Source organism: Alligator sinensis, unplaced genomic scaffold (genome assembly GCF_000455745.1).
Source record: "Alligator sinensis unplaced genomic scaffold, ASM45574v1 scaffold76_1, whole genome shotgun sequence".
Lineage (NCBI taxonomy): Eukaryota > Metazoa > Chordata > Crocodylia > Alligatoridae > Alligator > Alligator sinensis.
Window position 1 is genome coordinate 1,070,567 of NW_005841865.1, and position 13,902 is coordinate 1,084,468.

Below are 13,902 nucleotides of genomic sequence, written 5' to 3' on the forward strand. Positions count from 1 at the left end.
TAAAAACAAGAAAAAATATAAGAGGGTACAGGAGCTGAAACTTGGAGTCAGAAGGGGTACACTTATTTAAAAAGGTTGAAAACCCCTGGTTTAGACCATGGTTTTCCAACTTCTAAGCAAGCAGGGGCTGGAGACCACATAGATCACAAGCCTCTGGTCCACACACCATGTACATGCTCCCCCACTGCACCACACTCTGCACACATCCTGGCTATACCTAAGGCTTCCCAGCTGCAGGTTCCCCACTGAATTGCATTGCATAGGAGCCCCAGGCCACAAGCTCCCCCAGCACTGAAGGCTGGACCAAGCCATGACATGCTGTTCTCTGTGGTGGGGGCAGGAATCAGAAGCTGAAGGAGGCTGGGGGAGCATAGAGCTGCTGCAGCCAGAGTAATGGCAAAGCAGCAAGCAGGTGGGAGCCTAGGGGCTACAAATTAACCTCTTGCAGGCTGCCAGTTGGACAACCCCTGTTTAGACATTAGTTATTAACACAAAGAACAGATTTTGTAAACCAGAAGATCCTGGGTTCTGTGCCCAGTACCGAATGGTTCCAGTTAGCTGAGAATGCTAATATCACAAAAGACACCTCCTTCTCCATTGACTGTTATTCATCAAAGCTGTCTCACTATAATTGTGTTTGTGGCCTTTGTGCAGGTTATCATAGCTAGGAGTGCTGGGCATGGGATTGGGTGCCAGCATTTCTTCTGTTCTAAATCCAGCACTGCTTAAGTTGGTACATTGGACAAGTCAGTTACCCTCTGTATGTCTCAGTTTCTCCAGCTGCTGTCCTCGCAGAACTGCAATGGGCAGCAATTAGTTAATGGCTATAGAGCACTCTGGAAATGCAAAGTGCTGCACATATGCTAACCATTCTCAAAAGCAATGGGGGGATGGAGAGAAGCAGTTCTATATTGCTGGCGCTGAGAATGAGATACCAGATGGTGCATGACCTGGCAAAGCTCCTTGCAGTCCTCTAATGTTTATTATTCTTTTAGAGGAACACGGCCAAGAGATAAATCATAGGCCTGATTTTTCTGCCCCGGGCTCTTTTTGTGCACGCTCAGTATTCTATATTCACCAGCATCTGCACATACTAGTAACAAACTTTTCTCATGCAAAGAGGAGTTAGAGTTTGCCAATTGCATGCACAGCTGCTAACTCTCCAAGTTGGATGGGGGTTGAGGTGGCACTGAAAATTAAGCCCATACCTAGATGGTAGATGGACAGCCTGTCTTCTTGATCTCTCTTTGTACAGCACCTAGCACCAGGGGGTCCTGCCCCACAGCTGGGGTTCCTGGATGCCACCAAAATGCTGCTAGTAGTTGTAATATTTTAAATAGAAATTCCTGACCTGGGTTACTTAGCTAATACAACTATGATTAGTAAAACCCTGGAGGAATTTTAGGATCCACTTTTAAGAGGAGTGGGCCCCTAATTTGTCCCTCATTCTTCCTGATTATTTCTTTGCTTCTTCCTCCCCTTCACCTTCCCCCCTTAGTTTAGATTGAACAGTGAAACTCAAGTGGTTAGTTTCAGTATTTTAATGATCAGTTTCACTTTCAAGATTTCCTACACTTGCAAGACACTGTTTTCAGCCTGGAAAAATAAATGTTTAAGATCAAAAATTAAAACCAGTATTGCACTGAACATTCAATATCATCATGAAAAACTAAAGAAAACTTAATAGATTCATATTGAATTTCCTAAAATACCTCTGATGCTCTTTCAAAATCTAAACTAGGGCCTTCCCTAATGAATCAACTTTGATTTGATAGAGTTTTAGTGACAATACTTCTTTAGGCTTGATGGTGAGGTTATGTTTCAGTGGGCACGTCTACATGTTCATTAATGCACCTTAGATACTGCGCATTTAGATTACTGCATCCTTAATAAATTACTAACTAAATGTGCAGTACCTAGAGTAGTGCCAGTGAACAGTTTCGTGCCACTCACTGCACATTAGCCTAATAACACCATGCAGCAGGCTGTTAGCTAGTTTTTACTGTGACACGCTACTGCGCAGTGATATTAGGCTAATGTGTAGTAAGTGTCTCATGTAGATACATTGAGTGTTTATCTTCACTTTTTCTTCTTCTGAGAAGATAATGAACCAGGTAATACGACAAACAATTGGGTTGAAATGGAATGAAATACCTGTTAAGTGGAGCATAGAGCAGATGCTAATTTTGTATCATGGGGCACATCTACATGTGCTATTAGGGCACCTGAATAAATTCTAGAGCTTATTGCTCTGGAGTTTATTGCTCCTCAGCACTGCAAATGCACATGCACCTCGGAGTGCAGAAACTGCCAAGCACAGCCTAGTACCCATGCCACCCCTGATCAGCTGCCGGTCATGGGCAAGCATGCTCCCATACCTCCCTCCCCTCACCCCAGTACTCTGGGACCCTGTAGCTGCAGGCCAAAAAAGGCTTGCAGTACCCCAGGTGCCCATGACCCAGGTATATGGTGGCAGTGGCTAAGCTGCAGAGGTCACAGGGTTGCCTCTGTGCAGGCCCAGCCCCGATGTTCTTCCCCCTTTCACCCCAACCCATTAGAGGCAAGCCATCTGCACTGACTTCTGCTCGGGGGGGATCCATGCTGGGGACCGGGTGGCAGGGCTCCTGTCTCTGGCCTCTGAGATGTGGTGTGTGAGAGCCAAAGTTGAGCTTTATGGGGCTGTGCTTGAGCATGGAGGTATGGGGGTCCCTGCCTGGGTGTGTGGGAGCCAGGATCAGGCTCCGTGGGGCTGTGTCTGAGCAGGAGGGGTTCTCCTGGGTTCCGGTCTGTATGTACATGGTGGGGGGCTTCATGACAGGGTGCAAGGGCATGGCCAATGGATGTAGGTGCCTGGGTTCTGGGGTTCATGCAGGGGACATAGACATGCACTTCCCTTCACTGACAGACAGCCAGAGGCAGGAGGCAAGGCTGGGGAGAGGACCTGTGTTGGCTCAGCTCCAAGAAAGCTTGGAGGATGGGTCCCACTTGGCCACAGCAGCCAAGCACGGGCTGAGTGCTAGCATGCCTCCCTGCAAGGGAGGGGTTGCGGGGGGAGCCACAAAAGAAGCTGGGATGCCAGAGGACAGTGATCTAACTTGAATCAATGGATAGGGGATCTGGTACACATGTTTGATTCACCAGTCTAACCTAAATTGATATTAGATTTGAGTGCACATCACACCTTATCTGTCTTAGACCAGGTTCCACCATTTCCGCCGGTCTGTGTGCACTGAACTTCTGTATGGTTATGGATTTACATCAATTTCCAATCGCTTAGACTAGTTTATGTGTAATGTCTGTACCTGGCCTCAGCAAAAACCTCTTCCCCTCCCCCACCCATAGCCCCTTAAACAAAATAAGCCATATGAGAACTGATTTGCTGCTACAACTTTATCTGCATGAGGGACTTTTGCTAGCACAGCTGTGTCAGTCACACCTCATGCTAGCACTGTCTGACCTAACTATGCCAATGTAAGTTTGCAGGGTGCACCTGGCTCTGCAGACATCTGGTTGCCTTCATCTTAACCAGCTTTGCCTTATGATGTTCTTCTTTCCCTGTGATGGCTAATTCTTCTTTCTCATCCTTCTTCATAACGTATGTGGTTTCTTTATTTTAAGTTGTAGAACTTAGACATATTGGGTGTCTGTGTTTGTGTTTAATTTCCCTTTTATGTATGTACTTCTTGCAGTAATGTTCCTATGCAATATAGTAACAGCTTCTGTGTCATCTTTATTTTCACATTCAAAAGCTCGCATACTCTTGGGTACATACATGTAAGCAGGAGACAGAGAAAGGAATTGCTGACTGCAGCTCCATTGTTAAGACTGCTCTGAACATAAAGGTAGGGTTAACCTCTCGTTTACATATGAATAATACAACCTAACATCCCCAAGCCTGCACACTAAGTCTGTGATTACAGGAGGAGTTTCCTAGCCATTTACAAGCATAGTTGCTAATTAGGGTATTAACTATTGATGTACTCATTCCCTTTAAATTTCAAATGATTAGTTCAGATAATTTCAGAATAAATCCTTTAAGCATTTTTGCACTCAGTCATATCTCTTTTGCCCAGAATATGGAATCCCACAGACCATTAAAAAAACAGGTGGAGACAACAGAATTAATAAAAATGTAAGTGAAGGAAAGTTTTTATGATTATTTGGTGCAGGTGTTTTTTTGGTTTTTGGAGGTAGCTGATTCATGACACCCTAAGATGAAGCCTTCCATGAGGAAACAAGGTGTATATTTACATCAAGTCCGCTAAATTAGAGGCAAGCCATCGTAAATTTTTACCTTAGTGGAGCTAGCCAAGGTTATCTCCAATCAAGGGAAACAGACAGCTTACAAGCCAAGTAGAGGTGATACCTACCTGCGCCCTGCCCTCACCAGCATTTTGACCTGGTTCTGTGGACTGGACAACCACCTAGATGAAGAAACACACTTATTTTTTTGCAGTGCAGATACTGCCTCAGAGTGAAACTGATGCCAAAAAAAAAAAAAAAGAACTGAAACTGATCAAGTTATTTTCATCCTCCAAGATGAATGAAATGCAAAAAACATATAGGTTGATTAGAGGACAATGAGCCAATTAAATTTTAAAAATTCTTTTAGATCACTAGAACGCCAAGGCTGCATTTGTAACACCAAGAAAGGATTTGTTGATGATTTGCAGTTTGAAAGTTTAAATCTAGAAAAAGTCAAATGGGAAACATTAAAAAGCCAGGTGATTAATTCTGTGAGCATCAGCAACACTTTTATCTATCAGTTAATATACTCAGGAAGAACTAAACACTAGCAAAACAGATTCATAACTTCATTTCACTGTTGTGTTATCTTGACCAAACTGCTAAATAGCTTAATAATTAAAGACACTGTTGTGCATTGTATTAACTACTTCACTATTGCTTAATATGCCTGATTTGTAGGGGAAATTGCTGTCTGATGTATCAGATGCATCACTTTGGAAAGGTCATCATTCCTTTGAATACATAAAAGCCCCCCATCCTTTCCTTTCGTATTCTGGGCCCCCATGGCAAGACCAGTTCAGTGGCATGGCTGCCCCTTCAATTGCCCTCCCCAGGGGCCCGGTTCTTGCTAAGACTCCCACCCAGCATGATTTGATGAAAATGATCTAGTAGAATTTGGTCCCCCAAGAAGCAATGCCTCACCCGGTCTGGGCACATCCCTTGATCGGCTCATCCTATCCTTATATGCCTGTTGGTGTGATGGAGTCCAGATTGGGAGCTTCTCCTTATGATTTTCGCTTTTTTTCCTTGTCCCACAGGACTCTGGCTTCAGCCATAGCATCAACTGGGCTCTGGTCATTACACTAGCTCGGAGAGTCTGTTAACAGTGAATCCCTGGCTTCATGCTGGGAATCCCTAACAGTCCATTCGGTATGAAAACAGACAAACGTGAGTAATCTGGCTGCTTCTCACCTGCTTCCGGTGTGTGCCCCGTTGTCTAGGGGTCTCTCTCTACATGTCCAGCATCCTTTTACTTCCAATCCAGCCAGTCAGAGCTGGGGCTCTCCACCCAGCTGCAGCTCGTGCTCCCTATGAGAGGAGGACCCACCTGTGGTGAATTGAGGGTGGGACTCTCTCTCCCCAGGGCACAGGGTTCCCTGGACCTCAGCACCCAAGCAGTGCCACTTCCTCCTCTGGCCAGGGCTTCTTTCCCCAGCACCTGAGAGTTTCCTGTGTGGGCTTCTGGGCTGCTGTACACCAGTGGCCAGTCCCGCGGCACAGTGCCAGGCATTCTGGTTGCACCACTCAGGGCCAGCAGGGATCTTTGCTGCCATGCAGATAAGAGATAAGGGGGCAAGCAGGGGATTCTCTCTCCTGACTTCCTTTGCCCTGTTATACCTTCCCCGCCCTTAAGTCACGAGCACCTCTATCCTTTTTGTTTATCTTTGGGATGTCTCTGGCGGGAGAGCTCTCCTATGCTTCCTTGGCCTTTCATCTTGGGAAGATCTGAGGCTCATGTTGATAGGAAAAGAAGTCTGAAACTATATTTTTTCCCCTGGCCAGTATTTTATCCAGAAATGGTACATCTGCAATGCTAATGTCCATCGCATAATCGAGGCATTATTGGATTTGTTGAACTGTAGCTACTTGAGGGATATGTGGTCAGTGATGAGCATGAACTCTCAGCCCAACAAATAATATTGAAACAGTTCCATGCCCCACTTGATGGCTAAACATTCATGCTCTATGGCAGCATAGCACACTTCATAGTCCAGGAGTCTGCAACTTGCATATACTACTGGCCAGTTCTCCCCATCAACCCTCTGTGTTAGCATGGCACCTAGGGCAGTCCCTTAAACATCAGTCTCCAAGATGAACAGCTTACTGAAGTCAGGTGTGAAGAGTATAGGTTCTTCACACAATGATTTCTTGATGTTTTTGAAGGCCGCTCTGGGCTCTCCCATCCATCTCACTTCTTGACCTCATACACCCTTTATTAAGTCAATGAGTGGGACCACCATCTCAGAGAAATGGGGAATAATTTTTCTGTAATAATTGACCAGGCCCACAAAAGACCAAATGCCTTCCTTGGTTCTCAGCCTAACATATGTTTGCAATGTCTCTACTTTGTTCATTATGAGATGGATCTGGCCCTGGCCTACCATGAAACCCAAGTATTTAGTTTCTCTCTGGCCCAATTGACATTTTTTCCAATTGGCCATTAGACCTGTTGCCCTTAGATCCTATAGCACTGCCTTAAGATCTTTTAGATGTTGTGGCCAACTATGTGAGAAAATGATAACATCATCAATGTAAGCTGCCGCATAACCTTGATGTGGATTTAATACCTTGTCCATCAGATGCTGAAACATTGCCACCACACCGTGGAATCCAAAGGGGATTCTCTGGAATTCAAAGAGACCCCACAGTGTGCCAAACAACATCTTTTCCCAGTCTTCATGAGCCATCAGTATCTGCCAGTATCCTTAGCTCATACTGAGGGTTGTAATGTACCAAGCCAAACCGATTCATTCTACCATTTCTTCCACCCAGGGCTTCGAGTATCTTCCACTGTCACCACCACTGTAGAGTGTGTCAGCAGTTTCTCACCATCAAAGTCAAAACTACAGTTCATCAGCTCCAACTTCACAGCTTCTTCCATCACCTCTCCTGACAGGTATGTTTTTCCCCATGATGATCCTCATTCATCCTGGAGCCTAGGGCATATCCAAGTCCTGTGGCTTCGTTCCCTGCATCCCCCAGCCAGGATGCAAATTAAAGGGGAGCTCAGGGGGACTAAGCCTGCCCGTAAGAGACAAGAGCCCCCCTGTACGTTTTGAAAGTCATAACCTGGGGGGCTCTCTGATCAGACTGCTCCTTCACTTAAGTGGACTTGTTATAATCAATGAACTGGTTCCCTTTTTTTTTTTTGACAGACCTCCTCCTCCTCCCTCCCCAAGAGTCAAAGTGTAATTTGAACCCCGCCCCCCACCAATGGGTGAGATCATCTTAGGTCTCCCCTTCCAGGGCACTTACCCCTTCTGCTTTGGTGAAAACCTCAGCCACCTTTTGGGGCTTCCTCAGAGGACTGAGATGGGTGCCTCCAGACCCTTCTTGCAAGGTTCCCAGTACATTTTTCTAACACATATACATCTATCACCTCAGCTGGGGACCATACCTCCAGTTTGAGCCACTTCTGGACCAGGTCCCTCAGGGCCTACAACAAGACGCATGGATGCTTTTCATCTTTCCCTTTCTTCCCCTGAAACTAGATGTGATAACTTTCTGTGGACGTCACCATCCTATATAATATCACATCTTTCAATTTCTTGTAATCCCCAGCCACCTCCTGGGACAGAGCCCTATAGGTGGCCTGTGTTCAGCCCGTCAGCAAAAGCCAGAGCTGATAAGCCCAGTGCTCCAGGGTCCAGCACATGGCTCTGTCAAGTCTTCTGAAGCATGAACGACGCATGCCCCCGGTTGCTGGGGGGGCACAGCAACAGCAGGAGCTCAGCACCAGTAAGCAGGGAGCTCCTGTGCCAGCAGCAGGGGCGGGTGGCAAGTGCCAACCAGCGGTTGGCGACCACCCGCAGACGCCACTGGCAGCATTGGCGGCAGCCAGCGGCGATCGCTGACCTCCTACAGATGCTGCTGGCAATGGCGGGGGTCATGAGCAGCAACCGCCCACAGGCACTGCCGACAGTGTCAGTGGCGCCTTTACATAGGGGGTGCACCGCCACGCTCAGGGGGTGCACATGCACCCACGTGCACCCCCTACGCATCGCCAGTGTCATGAAAGATTCTAAATACACCTCAAAATCATCATCTCTATCCATTTTGGGTACCCTGAGCCCTTCTACCAACCCTGCTTAATCCCTTGCAGAATTTCTACATCTGCTGTCATCCAAACAAAGTGTTATGTGCAGCTTGCTCCTCTGCCTTTGTTCAGAGCAGCTCATCCAATCTGTCTCTGTTGCCCCTGCAGGATCTGGATCAACAGGCCCTGTATCTGGGCATCTTGATGTGCCCAGCATGGGTTTTTGTGGCTCTTTTTCCATATTACTCATTACTTTCTGTTGGCCCAGGGATTAGATTCCCAGGCAGTGCACCAATTGTGGCAAGGCTGGCGTAGTGAAGGGCTGCCACTTCAACTGCCCTCCCCAGGAGCCTGGTTCTTGCTAAGACTCTCACCCACCATGACTCAATGGAAATAAACTAATAGAATTTGGTCCTGTGAGAAGCAGTGCCTCATCTGGTCTGGGTGTGTCCCCTGATTGGCTCGTCCTATCCTTATATGCCTGTTGGTGGGACCGTCATGGAATCCAGATTGGGAATTCCTCCTCCTCCTCCCACCACAGGCCTCCGTATGGTTTTTTGTTTTTTGTTCCCTTGTCCCACAGGACTCTGGCTCCAGCCATAGCATCAGCTGAACTCTGGTCATTTTGCTAGCTCAGAGAGTCTGTTAACAGTGAATCCCTGGCTTCATGCTGGGAATCCCTAGCAGTTCATTCAGTATGAAAATAGAGAAACACAGGCAGTCACAGATTCACAGAAGTTTAGGGCTGGAAGGGACCTCATGAGATCATCGGGTCCAGCGCAACTGCTTTGGGCAGGAAAGACTGCTGGAGTCACATAACCCTAGCAAGTCTGGCTGCCTCTCACCCCCTTCTGGTATGCGCCCTGTCATCCATCATCCAGGGGCCTCTCTCTTCATGTCTGACATCCTTTTACTTCCACCCTGGGAGTCATCCAGCCAGTCAGAGATGGGGCTCTCCTCTCAGCTGCAGCTCGTGCTCCCTGCGAGAGGAAGATGCACCTGAGCTGAGTTGTGGGTGGGACTCTCCCCAGGGTACAGGGTTCCCTGGACCTCAGCACCCGGACAGTGCCACTTCCTCCTACCGCCAGGGTTCCTCTCCCCAACAGCTGGGGGCTTCCTGTCTGCGCTTCTGGGCTGCCATACGCCAGTGGCGAGTCCTGCACCATGGCACCAGGGATTCCAGCTGCACCTGGGGCCGACGTAAATTTTCGCCAGCACACAGATAAGAGAGAAGGGGCAAGCAAGAGATTCTCTCTCCTGACCCCTTTCACTCTGTTACAGCCCCACTTTCCATTGTCTTGTAGTTTGTGCCATCATTTAAACCCATGCAAAGTGGGTAAAAGGAAATATTTTTCTGATGTTAGCAGCATTTTATACCTACATGGCATAGGTAGAAATGGCTTTGCATGGGGGTGGAAAGTCAGGATGCAATACATGGAGGAAAGCAGCCTTCCATTTAATTTTACAAAGTAGCATAAGATCCAATTTTGCACCAAGACAAGCAACCATCGCCCCTTTGCCACCAAACATATTCAAGCCAGGAAAAAACAAACAAAAATCTGAGTTTCCCATTTCATGGACGTCCTATTAAAATTCATTTTTCACTGCACAATCTTAGTGTCTCTAAACAATAAGGATGGGGGAACAGGAGGGAAAGCTATTCTGGAAGGAATGCCTTATTTCAGTCTAGTCAGCACTTTGTCAAATGCAAGGGCCTGGATGCTGATTGGTTCTTGCTGACCTGAGCCCTTGTCTGCAGCCAAGGCAACAAGGAGCTCCTCCAGCATTGATGAAGAAAGGTCAATGCCTAACCCAGTGAAACAACAGGAGAAAGAAGGGGTCAAGTGCTTCATTCCCACCCTCCTACCCTCTGTAAATCAGTACAAATAATGGCCTGGTCACAAGGCTCCATGTATGAATTACCATCCCTGCACTGGGAAAGCAGAGCCTTGCACTATAGGGCAATATAGCTAAGCTCACAGCAGGGCTCCCAAGGATGTGACTAGTTAGCTAACAGTGAGCAAATGTTTATGCAGAACTCTCTGGGAGACAGACAGCACTAGGACCCAGTGAAGCACCCCCAGCACAAAGCCTATGCTAATTAGCAGCCCAGGGCCCCAAAGGTCAAGAGACCAAGAGTAGCATAGATCTTCAGCCAAATGCACTTGCACTTGGAGCACTGTCTGCACTGGACATGATTGTGACCCTATGTTGCCCTCAGCACAAAGGCCTGAGTGAGGTATGGTGGTAACAGAATACTTACCGCCTCCATCTCCTCCCCTGAGATCTAGGTGAAGGCTTTCCTCCGTCCGCTAGGTACTTCCTCTCTGGTAGCATCAGTGAGGGGTTGCCTCCTGGGAACAGGAAAGTATTAGTTGTGGAACACATACAATGTGCATTTAAAGGCAATCAACAGGCTCAGGAAGAGTGATCAATCATTACATCATGCTTCCAACTGTTCCTTGTGGCCCTGGGAAGCAGAATGAGATTGCCAGAATCAAGCCAGAATGAGATTGTCACCAGCCCATCCTATCCACACCATTAGCTACAGAGATCTACAGGGGTGAGCTGTGAGAAGAAGCAACACAGGGCAAAGAATCTCTTCCAAAGCCCGCTACCAGTGCAAAGGAGTGTGGAGATATGACAACAGCACTGCAGTGACCCCCTGCATTCTCCGTGTTGGGGTTATTTCTTTCCCCTTAAGGTCACTCACTACCACCAGAGCAATGTCAAGGGGCCTTTGTGCAATTGAGCACGCAGCCCAGTGACTACACAGGCCTCACCCAAGAGGTGCTTTGAGCCTCCAACTGCCAAAGAACTCAATGAGAGGGGTGGGTGCTGTGAATCCCTCAGCATGAGGCTGTAAGACAGCAACAAACTGAATGGAAACAGAGCTGGAAAGGAACCTCCCAAACTGCCAAATCCTGCCCCTGTGTTCTTAGATAAACATTTGTCCAACAGGTCCACAAGATCATCTGTTCCAGGCCCCCTTTGCCCAAAAAATCCACAGAGCACCTGACAAAGAGAACCTAAAATGTACCTCAGGAGAGCGCAGGAGGGACAAGGGCACCACCTACATGGAGTCTGTGAGATCAAATATGCTTGTATGGTCCTAGGAGGTAGATTCTGCACTGTACTACAGAGGGAAGCAAAAATAACAACAATAACGCTGGCCCTTGCCAATCCGACCTGGAAAGAGATTCCTTTCTGCTCCCAAATCTGGTAAGTGGTTTGACGACAAGCATGTGAGCAAGAATCACCAGGCAAGTATGCAAGAGGTGTTTCAGTACAAGTGAAGAGTAGGTTGACTGGAGTCAGTAGATCTAGTGAGGACAGGCTTGCAGGAAAACAACAGTGGAATCATAGTTCCTATAATTTGTCCCATCCTGTTCTATCCCTTGTGGTGTCTTTCTTTTTGGTTAGTTTGTTTTTTTTAACCTGGGACAGTTCATCTCATAATGGGAGAGGAATTATAGGTATTACAGAACAGTGAAGTTGCAGCTGACAGAAATAGTAAAAAAGCAAGAAAGGCTGGAAGAAAGAAGCACTGGTTAAAAATACACCCATTTCCCTAATTGCTACAAATATCCCAAAAGAGGGACCATTTAAAGAAGGTGATCTGGACTTAGTAAGGGAAAAAATGCTTACAAATGCTGCTTGCTAGGAAAGAAAAGAACAACATCCCTGTGCTTCAAAATGGCAGCAGGGGTGCTTGAACTAAAGCTCGTTCAAGCACCCCTGCTGCCATTCTGAGGCATGGGGATGCTAATACACAAGACACAGGGCTGGCTGGAGCACAGTAATTACCACTCTCCAACAAACGCGACTGCAGCACTTCTGTCTATGGGTACCCTGGTTCCTAAATCACTTTGAAGCTTTTAAAAATTAACGTATTGCCTCGTTATCTATATACCAAGCCAGACATGGTGCTAAATAAATTACCAGTAAATAATATCTTGAATGGGAGCAGCCCACTTTTTCCAACCATTAATTAGTAATAACAGTAGCTTACATTTCTTTGGTCCATTGCCTTTTGCTAAGCAAGGCCCCCACCCAACAAAAGGGACTGGTGCCCTATTCAATTCAATGACACTCTGACAAACACAAAGATCTGTGTAGACAAGGGTTACCATGTAGGATTGTGCATGGGTCCCATCCTTTCTCTGTGGTGGAATTCCCACGAAGTCAATGAGCACAGTCAATGAACTTTGCAGTTTATCTCGAGACAGAATTTATCTCCTCCCTCTAAGGTTAGTTTTTGTTAGCCAACCATGGAAATGCAGCCACCTCTGGGGCAGTGTAACAGCATACAGCAACTGTGGCAACAGATTAGACCAAAAAAGGAAAAATTAAATATGGGAGGAAACCAAAGAATGGATGTCACTAACTAAGCAATGATTTTTGCCAGAAATATAGTTCTCGCTGCTGTTAGTCTGCTTTTATCCACTGCATAAAGGTAGTCTCCTGGTTCCCTGACCCAGGTAGTTAGATACTGAAGCCAGCAGTCAAACACAGGTCTCTAGACTGTGCTGGAGAGGAGATTTGGGAACCCATTTGTATCCAGTTCTATCTCACCAGGCTGGGAGCTGTTTTCACTGTTCCTTTGTGTCGTAATTCCCACAGAAGCCCACTAGATGTCTCCCACTTCCCAAACTAATAAAGCAGCATTTGATTCATTCCAAACGGGGGGGGGGTGCAGATTGTGTAGTTGTGCCGTGCAAAAATGGCAGCTGTGTGTTTGAAGGAGGGAAGTAGCTGAGAACAAACCTCACGCTCTGAGCCTGAGATGTGAGGGTTGGAGATTCTTCAAGGTTGCCCACAAATCTCTGCAATGCGTGCTGCTAATCCTGTGGCTAGGAAAACGGCCCTGAACAAAAGGGGAACAGTAGGCCAGATCCTTGGCTGGTATAAAATCAGCGTAGCTCCGCCGATATCAGTGCAGCTGTGGAAACTTACCCCAAATGGAGATCTGGGCCAGAGAGTTTATTCGGGCTAAGTATGATACTTTCTGAGCTCTTAAACTGCGCTGGATTTGCTGAACTTCTGGGATAGATTATTTTTCCTAATTTAAAAAAAAATTATATAATTTCCTCCCACTTCCAAACAGCATACCTGCTTGAGGGATGTAGAGAAGGTAACTAGGAGTGAGACTTTTTCAGTTCCTCACTACAGGCAGAAGTAAGCTTGACCAGGGACAAATAAATATCTCTTATATACCCAAAACTATCATATAGGCTGGTGTTCCAGCCATCTCACTTTTTGGCTCTACCATATAGTGAAGAAAAGGATATAGCAGAGAAAGATTCAAAAGGTGGTGATATTACTGGCACAGGGCACTGAGTACCTGTAGGTATGGAAGATCTATAGATCTGTATCTGTATCTGTATCTATAGTCTCCACATTTATAGATGTATGTGCATGTGTATTTGTATGTGTTTGTATACAAATGTGTGTGTGTGTGTGTGTGTGTGTATATATATTTATATATATATATATTATATATATACTAGCAAATGCCCGTGAAGCATGACAAGAGGGCAGGGACAAGAGGTCCGTGTCCCTGCCGCCACCGCCTCAGGTCCAGGTCTGGCTTCCCCCCCTTCCCTCCCACCACTTTG